We start from the raw sequence: 10,975 nt of genomic DNA, 5'->3' as shown, positions 1-10,975 counted from the left end.
GTAATCATAGTGTTTATTATTATGTTCAGCACAGCATTATGGGCTGAAAGGCCTGTATTGTGCCGTAGTTTTTCTATGTTTTATGTATTGCTGACACAAACAACATATTTTGACATAGGTCAGTAATATTAAATCTGATTCTGATTCTGAAATGATTGTTCAGAATTGCAATATGATACAGACAAAGGCATTTCTGATAGGTCAGATTTTACTAGCCCGTTTCCTGATTGCTAGTTGATAACTACTAACTGTCATTAATAAACCTATAATGCGGTGAAACAGCTTACACAATCAAAGTGACGTCATTTCAAATAGCAAAATATTAACAGCTTTAGTGTTATGAATGTAACAGTTTTTCTATTTTTCTTCTAAATTAATCATTCAGAATCTGGGTATTGTTGCAAGCCCAGCATTTGTTGCTCATTTGCAATCACGCTGACAAGTTAGTGACGAGACATTAGTGGACCATTGACCCAGTTAAAGTATTCCAAGACTGGTATATGGCTCTGGTACTTAATGAGCTTGACTTGATCTACACAACAAGTTTACTGAAGCCACTTATTATATAACTGACTTCAGGTAAAAAATATTCAGATGATTAAGGATGGAGCTCTTACAAATTAGCCATGTTGGTACAGTTCTTTTAAAGCTAATTGAAATGTTTTGCAGTATGCATTATCAATGGAATTTATGAATGCCAATGCTGAAGTAACTGTATTGATTTTCCAAAGCTTCTTGATTATCGTTACATTATTTATGCAAAGTATGGTATTTGTTCTTTCCATTGCTCTAATGATCTCATGGAAGTTTTTCATCCAGGAGGTTGTGAATATGTGGAACCAGTTTCCACAGAGGGCTATGGAGGCCAAGTAGCTGAGTATATTTAAAGTAGAGGTTGATAAGTTCTTGATTGGCAAGGAAGAATCAAAGGCAATGATGAATCAGCACATGGGGATGGGTGCAGAGATTGCGAATCTGGCTCTAACTCGATGTCAGCAAAACCAAAGAGCAGATTATTGTCTACTGGAGGGGGAAAATGGAGGTCCATGAGCCAATCTTCATCAGGGTCTCCGAGGTGGAATGGATCAGCAACTTTATATTCCTCGGCATTATCATTCGGTGAGTCTCTCCTGGGGTACAAAGAAGGCACGGAAACTCCCCCACTTTCTTAGAAGTTTATGTAGGTTTGGCATGTCATCTAAAATGTCGGCAAACTTCTGCAGATGTGTGGTGTAGATTATAGTGACTGCTTGCATCACAGTCTGGTATGGGAACATCAATCTCCTTGAGTGACGAAAAAAACAGCCCAGCCCATCACACATAAAGCCCTAGTCTCCAGTGAGCAGATTTACACAGAGTGCTGTCACAGGAAAGGAGCATCTGTCATCAAGGACCCCCATTACCTGGCCATGCTCTCTCCTCACTGATGCCATCAGGAAGGAGGTACAGAAGCCTCAAGTCTCACATCACCAGGCTGAGGAGCAGTTATTACCCCACAACCATCAGGCTCTTGAACCAGAGGGGATAACTTGACTCACCCCAATACTCAACTGATTCCACAACCTATGAACTAACTTTTAAGAACTCTACAACTTGTGTTCTCAATATTGATTGCTTACTTATTATCATTATTTTCTTTTCTTTTCATGTTTTCACAGTCCCTTGTACATTAGCTCTTTGTCTGTCTCAGTCACGTGTAGTTTTTCAATGATCCTAGTTAGTTTTTTTTTCTATTTATTATGAATTCCAACATATTTTCTGCGCAGAATATGGTGAAGCATATGTACATTGATAATGTACATATAATGCATTTACTTATATTGATAATGCATTTACTTTGAACATTGAACTTTCAACTTAAGGGAACAGGAAGAAGACAGGAGAATGGGATTGAAGAAGATCAGCTGTGATTGAACGGTGAGTAGATTCAATGGGCCAAATGGTCTAATTCTGTACCTATATTTTATTACCTTGTGATCATTGCAAGCTAATGGTACTTGCTTAAGATGCAAGTATGCCAGTGGGATGGTGGTTGACCTGTTCCACCATCTGCACTTTTTTTGCTTATACTCACCTGTGTTTTGTTAAGTAGTGACATCCTATAGCAACCAGGCCTCAGATGGAAGATATTTCACCTGCTTGACAGTCTATAACAGAAGGCAAAGGTGGAAGTGACATTCATCTGTTACTAAAGGATTACAACAGCTCTTAAGTGTCTCTATCTTAAAGGAGATATGAGAAGACTGCTAAAATTGAAAATTATTATCTATTAGATATTTACAAATATAATGGTTTGGATTGTGCTTGATCCGAACTATCACCTAGATTTGGCACTCACACTAACTGCCTGCCTGGACATCAGGAACAAAAATACTATTTGACCTGCACTGTGTCAGCATCTGAGCCTGCCAATGAGTTGGAGGATTTCCAATAGAAAGCATATCTATTTAAAAGCAACGTGTTTGTGTTTTTGCAAACGGTGAAAGCTTAAAATGTCCCCAGAAATGGAACAAAGCTAGACTGCAGCAGCTTCTCCCAATAATGGCAGGATCACTTTACGTGCATGACGCAGGGTGTGAAAGATAGTTGTCCGATATAAAACATGTGCATGAAATTCACCCCCATTCAGCAATGGAAGCAAGTGATTGAGGTGTCAGGTAATCATCCATGGTGTCAATGATACATACACAAACTCAGGGTTTTCTAGTTGTAACGAGAGAACTATGGACGGTGGTGAACCCAAGTGCAGAGTAAGGTCTAGAATTAACTCAGACTCCAAATTAACAAGATAACACAAATGAAATCCACAGGCAAAATCACAAACAGTAGTGGAGCACCTACAATTGAGCACTGGGTGCTCAGCACAAGGCATTTAAGTGCAGAGTTTCCATGAAGGAATGTGCTAGGCAACGAAGAGTCTTAAAGGGACAGCAACTGCTATCCATGTTCTGAGGGAATGGAGTGCCGAAACTTGGATGCCTGCTGCTGCTCAGTTGAGACCATGGCATCAACGTGCAGAAGTTGGAGATTCAGCTCTGAATAACTTTTCAGCTCAATTCATCGGTTCCTTTCAGAAGGACAGACTTATTTGGAAGGATCCTCCCATGGTGACTTCTAACAAGAAGTTTATTATCAGGTTCAGTGGAAAACTTGCAGCAGCATCAGAGGTGCACAGAATCATATCAGTGACATTCAAAAGAAAAATATGAATTATACACAATTTTGACAAGAAAGATAAAAAAAAACAAACTTCATTTTAGTGCCAAGTGGTCACAGCATTACCGTACTGAGGTAGTGATTAAGGTTTTGCTGACTGGTTCAAGAACAGAATGGTGAAAGAGAAGTAGCTGTTCTTGAACTTGGTCAACAAGTCATGTCAGAAACAATTCTGAATTAGTTATTGGTTTCCAGAGTTTATTCCTGGAACTTAAGTTCTGTTGTAAATAAAACCTTTGTTGCAAGTTAGTCGAAATTTTCAATGTTTATTCAGGACTGTTTGAGAAAAATCAGCTTCATCCCACTTTTAATGTTGACCTTTTCCTGTGAGAAACAGCAGACTGGCTTGGAAAAGTGATTCATACGTAATAATTAGCCAGAGGTTAAATTCCAACACTTCTTGAGTCTGGCCTACATTTGGAAGCTTATATTAACATTACAAATAAAACTGACAACATTAAATGAGTCACATTCCTGATTCTGCTTCACAGTTTCAATCTCAGAGACACATTGGGTGTCACTCTTTGACTGTGTGAGTGATTTATTTGAGAAACAAGTTTCAAAAAATGCCAAAGATTCTTTATTATCTACTGAAAGTTTTCCATTCAGGCTCTGAATAATTTAGCTCCTCAGTATATTTTACTTTATTTTTTATTGAGATGCATCGTGGAATAGGCCCATCCAGCCCTTCAAGCTGTGCTGCCTAGCAACCCCCGATTTAACCCTAGCCTAATCACAAGACACCTTACAATGACCAATTTAACCTACCAACCAGTATGTCTTTGGACTGTGGGAGGAAACCAAGCACCCGGAGGAAACCTACTGGTGACAGTGAGAACATACAGACTCCTTACAGACAGTGACAGGAATTGAAGCCAAGTTGTTGGTGCTGTAAGGCGTTGTGCTAACCACTACGCTACCATGATGCCCCACACCTCATCGTTTAGTGTACATCCTTTTTCATCACTAATCTTAGATCAGTGAATACTAGTTTGCTTGGTGTTTCCAGAGTCAAGTATATAAGAGCTGGTGGTGTCACCTTTTGCTCTTATGCGCCAAAAATCTGGAATACTCTACTGACTGAAATATATGCCAGGTTAGTACTGTGGAATGTTTCAAAATATTACTAAAAATCTTCTTTTCAAATTTGGCCTTAGTATAACATTTGGCTTTACTTACCATAAGATATAGGAGCAGAATTAGGCCACTTGGCCCATCATGTCTGCTCCACTACGTCATCATGGTTGATTCAATTTCCCTCAGCCCCAATCTCCTGTCTTCTCCCTGTATCCCCTCATACTCTGACCAATCAAGAATCCGTCAACCTTCGCCTTAAGGGTTCCATAGGAGCTTGTGGCAAAGGATTCCACAGATTTTCCTCTCTCTGGTTAAAAAGTTCTTCCTCATCTCCATTCTAAAAGGATGCTTTTCTATTTTGGAAGACTCTCCCTTCATAGGACACATCCTCTCCAAATACACTCTATCAAGGCCTTTCACCATTTGTTAGGTTTCACTGAGATCACCCCTCATTCATTTGAATTCTAGTGAATACAGGCCCAGAGCCATCAAATGCTCTTCATATAACAAGCCATTCAATCCTAGAATTATTTTCATGAATTTCCTTTGAACCCCCTCCAATTTCAACACATCCTTTCTAAGATTAGTGGTCAAAACCTGCTCACAACACTCCAAATGAAGCCTCACCAGTGCTTTATAAAGTCTCAACATTACATCCCTGCTTTTATATTTTAGTCCTCTGTCTGGGGCATGGTGGTGGGGGGGGGGCGCTACTGCACGGGACCAAAAGAAGCTGTAGAGCATCGTAAATTTAGTCAGCTCCATCTTGGGTACTAGCCTACAAAATACCCAGGACGTCTTCAAGGAGCAGTGTCTCAGAAAAGTAGCATGCATTATTAAGAACCTCCAGCACCCAGGGCATGCCCTTTTCTCACCATTACCCCCAAGCAGGTGGTACAGAAGCCTGAGGGCACACACTCAGAGATTCAGGAACAGTTCCTTCCCCTCTGCCATCTGATTCCTAAATGGACATTGAACCTGTGAACACTACCTCACTTTTTCATATATATTATTTCTGATTTTGCATGATTTTTTAATCTATTCAACATACATATACTGCTATTTATCTATCTATCTATCTATTTATTTATTTATTTATTTATCTACTTATTTATTTATTTATCTATCTATCTATCTATCTATCTATCTATCTATCTATCTATCTATCTATCTATCTATCTATCTATCTATCTATTTATTTATTTATTTATCTATCCATTTATCTATCTATCTATCTATTTATTTATCTATCTATCTATTTATTTATTTATTTATTTATTCCTCTTCCTCTATATTATGCATTGCATTGAACTGTTGCTGCTAAGTTAAACAAATTTCGGTGATAATAACCCTGGTTCTGATTCTGATTCTTGAAATGAATGCTAATATTGCATTTGCTTCCCTCACCACAGACTCAACCTGCAAATTGATCTTTAGGGAATCCTGCACAAGGACTCCCAAGTCCCTTAGCGCCTCAGTTTTTTGTATTTTCTCTCTATTTAGAAAATATCCAACACTTTCATTTCTTCTACCAATGTGCATGACCATACATGTTCCAACACTATATTCTATCTGCCATTTCTCTGCCCACGATCCTAATTTGTTTAAGTCCCTCTGTAGCCTCTCTACTTCTTCAAAATTACCTACTGCTCTTGCTATCTTTACATCGACTGCAAACTTTGAAACGAAACCATCAATTCCATCATTCAAATCGTTGACATATAATGTAAAAGGAATCTGGTCCCAACATGGACCCCTGTGGAAAACCACTAGTCATTGGCAACCAGCCACAAAAGGCTCCCTTTATTCCCACTCTTTGCCTCCTGACAACCAGCCACTGCTTTATCCCTGCTAGAATCTTTCCTGTACTATCATGGGCTTGTAGTTTGTTAAGCAGCCTCATGTGTGGCATCTTGTCAAAGGCCTTCTGAAAATCCAAATAGACAACATTAAGAGATTCTCCTTTGTCTATCCCGCTTGTTGCTTCCTCAAAGAATTCCAACAGATTTGCCAGGCAAGATTTTCCCTTGAGTAAACTATGCTGACTACGGCCTATTTTATCATGTCCTTCCAAGTACCCTGAGACCTCATCCTTGATAAGCGATTCCAACATCTTCCCAACCACTGAGGTCATACTGACCGGTCTATAGTTTTGTTTCTTCTGTCTCTCTCCCTTCTCGAAGACTGGAGTGACATTTGCAATCTTCCAGTCTTTTGGGACTGTTCCAGAGTTTAGTGATTCTTGAAAGATCATTATTAATACCTCCACTATCTCTTCAGCCACCTCTTTCAGAACTCTTGGGTGTACAACGTCTGGTTCAGGTGACTTATCTACCTTCAGACCCTTCAGTTTCCCAATAACTTTCTCTCTAGTAATGGTAACTTCACACACTTTATGCCCTCTGACACCTGGAACTTCCACCACACTGCTAGTGTCTTCCATAGTGAAGACTGATGCAAAATACTTGCTCAGTTTGTCCATCATTTTGTTTTTCCCCATTGCTACCTATCCAGCATCGTTTTCCAGTGGTCTGATTCACTCTTGCATCTCTTTTATACTTTATGTATCTAAAGAAACTTTTGATATCCTCTTTAATATTATTGGCTAGCTTACTTTTGTACTCCATCTCTACCTTTTTTATGACTTTTTTAGTTGCCTTCTGTTGGTTTTTAAAAGCCTCCCAATCCTCTAACTTCCCAGTAATTTTTGCTCCATTATATGCCCTCTCTCTGGCTTTTATGTTGGCTTTGACTCCTCTTGTTAGCCATGGTTGTGTCATATTTCTCTTAGAATGCGTCTTCTGCTTTGGGATGAATATATCCTGTGCCTTCTGAATTGCTCCTAGTAATTCCAGCCATTTCCCACTCTGCTGTCATTCCTGCCAGTATTCTTTTCCAATTAATTATGGCCAACTCCTCTCTCATGCCTCTGTAATTCCATTTACTCTGCTGTAATACTGACACCTCTGACTTCAGGGTGAATTTGATCATGTTCTGATCACCTTCCGGTAAGGATTCTTTACCTTAATCTCTCTAATCCGGGGGTCGGCAACCCACGGCTCCGGAGCCACATGTGGCTCTTTTACGTCTGTGCTGCGGCTCCCTGTTGCTTTGGGAAATAATTGGTTGTGGCGACCCTTTTCCTGGCACATCCGAACCGGCTCACAATTAGATAGCCTATGGGGGTTTGCGAGCACAGAGCTTTGGAGCCTCTGCGCCATGGGGGCAGGTTGAGGGAGGCTTAAAAGTGAGGCTGAAGATTTCGAATAAAGTTTTTTCCTTCGACTGCAGTTACCGACTCCGTGTCGTAATTTTAGCGCTGCGTGTAGCACACCGCTACATGGTCAGTATTTAATTAAAATGTATTTTGTTAGTTTGTTAGTTTTTGAAATGTAAATCTAAATTTGAAGATTATGGTGATCTTGTACAATCTAAATAAGACGTTGTGGCGACCCATTTCCTGACACATCCGAACCGGCTCACAATTAGCCAGCGTTCAGGCTAAGGGAGATAGCCTACGGGGGTTTGTGAGTACGTGTCTTTTGCAGCATCCGCGCCCATGGGGGGCGGGTTGAGGGAGGCTTAAAAGCAAGGCTGTTTAGTTCGAATAAAGCTATCTTTGACTGCAGTTTACTGACTGCGTGTAGCACACCGCTACAACATGTTTTTATCGCTGGCTGTCCAGAGGGGAGGTGCTGAAACGCTTTGTCGCGTGTCTGGAAGAAGTGAAAACTTTCCTGGGCAGCAAAGGGCTCAACTTTCCTGAGCTGGAACAGCCAGAGTGGCTGGAAAAGCTACACTTCATGGTAGACATGACAGCGCACCTGAACACGCTGAACACAGCTCTTCAGGGGTAAGGACGTACAGCCAGAGATTTACAGAAAGGCACATTGTCTCACCCCCAATTTGAGAGAGTTCAAACAAGGTCACGACATGATAAATTCGGGGTATTTACATTCTGCAATCATCGCAATGCAAACATCGTTTGGGAAACGCTTCTGTGAGTTCAGAGAGGAAAAAAACACATTATCCTTCCCGGTCACTCCCCTAAGCATCGATCCATCCCTACTGAATAGACTGCATTGTCAGGTGTGAGTCAACCTGAACAAGGATGATAAATATTTTAATTGCCTATTATTTTACGTATATTCATATGTTTTCATTGTTCAGTGAAATAGTCCTTTTATTTTTCAGGTTGACAGCTGGCTGACGTTATTTTTGGTTTGCTGCTGGCGGCAAATTTAAGTTTGGCATTTTTCATAAATACAAGAAGGACTCAAATAGACGTTGAGTATTTTACTTAAAAGTAACCTTCAACCCAACGTCTTTTTTTCGGAGTTCAAAATGTTTTTGTTGCATGCAGAAATGTAATTTCGTTTTCTCTGCAGGAGTTCATCAATTTCATAAATGCAACACATTATAGTTTGTTTATACATAGCATAAAGGCAAAACAAAACGTTGTATGCAGTGTTATTTCATTTTAAATGTCAAACGGGTTTTGCGGCTCCCAGTGTTTTCTTTTCTGTGGGAAACGGGTCCAAGTGGCTCTTTCAGTGGTAAAGGTTGCTGACCCCTGCTCTAATCAATTCTGGCTCATTGCACAACACCCAGTCCAGAACAGCTGATCCCCCAGTGGGCTCAACCATGAGCTACTTTGAAAATCGATCTCATAGGCACTCTGGAAATTCCCCCTCCTGTAACCCAGCACCAACCTGATTTTCCCAATTTACCTGTATACTGAATTCCCCCATGACTATTCTAACAGTGTCTCTTTGGCATGTATTTTCTACCTCCCATTGTAATTCGTCGGCCACATCCTTACTACTGTCTGGGGGCCTGTATACAATTCCCATCAGGGTCTTTATACCCCTGCAGTTCATTGGCTCTATCTACAATGATTCAGCACTTTCTGACTCTATGTCACCTCTTTCTGATGATTTGATTTCATTTTTTACCAACAGTGCAACGCTGGTCCTTTTGCACTTCTGCCTGTTCCTTCAATACAATCTGTATCCTTGGACATTAAGCTCACAGCTATAATCTTTCAGCCGTGGTTCAGTGATGCCTACAACATCATCCCTGCCAATCTGAAACTGTGCAACTGTGCACGTCCATCTACCTTTTTCCATATACTGCACACATTCAGGTAAAACATCTTCTGTCCTTTATTCACCCTTTCTAATTTTGTTGCACCATGCTCAACTTTTTGATTCCTAACTTTGTCTAAAGTCTTACCAGCATCTGCCTCCACAACCTCTCCATTAACTGTTCTGGTGCTCCGGTTCCCATCCCTCTGGAACTCTAGTTTAAATCCCACCGCGCAGCATTAAAAAACCATCCCACGAGGGTATTAGTCCCTCTCCTTTTCAGATGCAAACCGTCCCTTCTGCATTGGTCCCACCTTCCCTGAAAGAGAGCCCAATGATCCACAAATTGTATGCCATCCTTCCTCCACCAACTCCTTAGCCACGCATTAAACTGTAAAATCTTCCTAGTTCTACCTTCACTAACATGTGGCATGGGTAGCAATCTTGAGAACACAACCCTGGAGGTCCTGTCCTTTAACTTAGCACCTAACTCCCCGAACTCCTGATGCAGAACCTCGTCAGTCATCCTATCGATGTCATCCTATATAGACCACTTAAGAATGCTGAGCACTCGATCCGAGATGTCCCTGACCCTGGCACTCAGGAGGCAACATACCATCTAGGAATCTCGTTTTCGTCCACAGATCCTCCTATCTGTTCTCCTGAATAACAAATCCCATATCACCACAGCAAGCCTCTTCTTCCCCCTTCCCTTCTGAGCCGCAAAGGCAGATTTAGTGCCAGAGACCCAACCACTGTGACTTTCCTCTGTTAGGTCATCGCCCGTGACAATATCCACCTGTGTTGAGGGGGAAGGCCTCAGGGCTACTCTGCACTGGCTCCTTAGCCCCTTTCCTCTTCCTGACTGTCACCCAGTTTCCTGTGTCCTGCACCTTGGGTGTAACTACCTCCCTATATGTCCAATCTATCACCCCTTCAGCCTCCCGAATGATTCAGCATTCATCCAGTTCCAGCTCCAACTCCGTAATGTGTTTTAATAGAAGCTGCAGCTGGATGCATGCCTTGCAGTTGTAGTTGTCAGGGACACTGGAGGTCTCCATGCCTTCCTGCTAAGCTGCCTGACATCTCTACTGTCCTACCCGAGCAGATATCAAGCAGAGAAGGAAAAAGAAATTGAGCTTTTCGTTCCTTTGCTTTCTGAGTGAAGCCACTCTTTGCTGAAGCCTCGAAGAGCTAAAGCCTCAAGATCACTACGATTTTTAATTGTGTCTTGTACTTTAATGACTGTATTGATTTATCTTTACAATCTATGTACAACACTCTGAGCCTGAATCTTAATGTATGAAAGGAGCTGTATAAATAAAGTTGTTGTTGTTGTTGTTATTATTATTGTTATTATTATCATCATCATCAGCAGCAGCAGCAGCAGGTAGAGTGTAGCTGAATATTTCTATTTGGAGTTTGCCACTATTTCCTTGGGGTAAAAATATCAACTCAGTTGAATTACATCTTGCTCACTTCCATGACTTCCTAATGTTGACTTATCTATTTAAAAGGTAAGATGTTTGGAAACACCTTGACACAACTCCAAGAAAATTCAGCCTCACAACTGGAAATTTTGAAATTATTTTTGT

The 10,975-nt window shown here is 40.9% G+C and overlaps 1 long non-coding RNA gene across 1 annotated transcript; it reads left to right on the top strand.

Moving 5' to 3' along the window:
- The first annotated feature begins 472 nt into the window (after positions 1–472).
- Positions 473–10,685, top strand: LOC132405782 (uncharacterized). The gene is made up of 3 exons (XR_009515965.1): positions 473–579; positions 1,863–1,917; positions 8,488–10,685. It is a non-coding gene; the product is annotated as an uncharacterized LOC132405782 (long non-coding RNA).
- Positions 10,686–10,975: the final 290 nt, after the last annotated feature.

This window comes from Hypanus sabinus, chromosome 16, assembly GCF_030144855.1.
Source record: "Hypanus sabinus isolate sHypSab1 chromosome 16, sHypSab1.hap1, whole genome shotgun sequence".
Lineage (NCBI taxonomy): Eukaryota > Metazoa > Chordata > Chondrichthyes > Myliobatiformes > Dasyatidae > Hypanus > Hypanus sabinus.
This window is presented reverse-complemented; position numbering and strand designations above follow the sequence as displayed.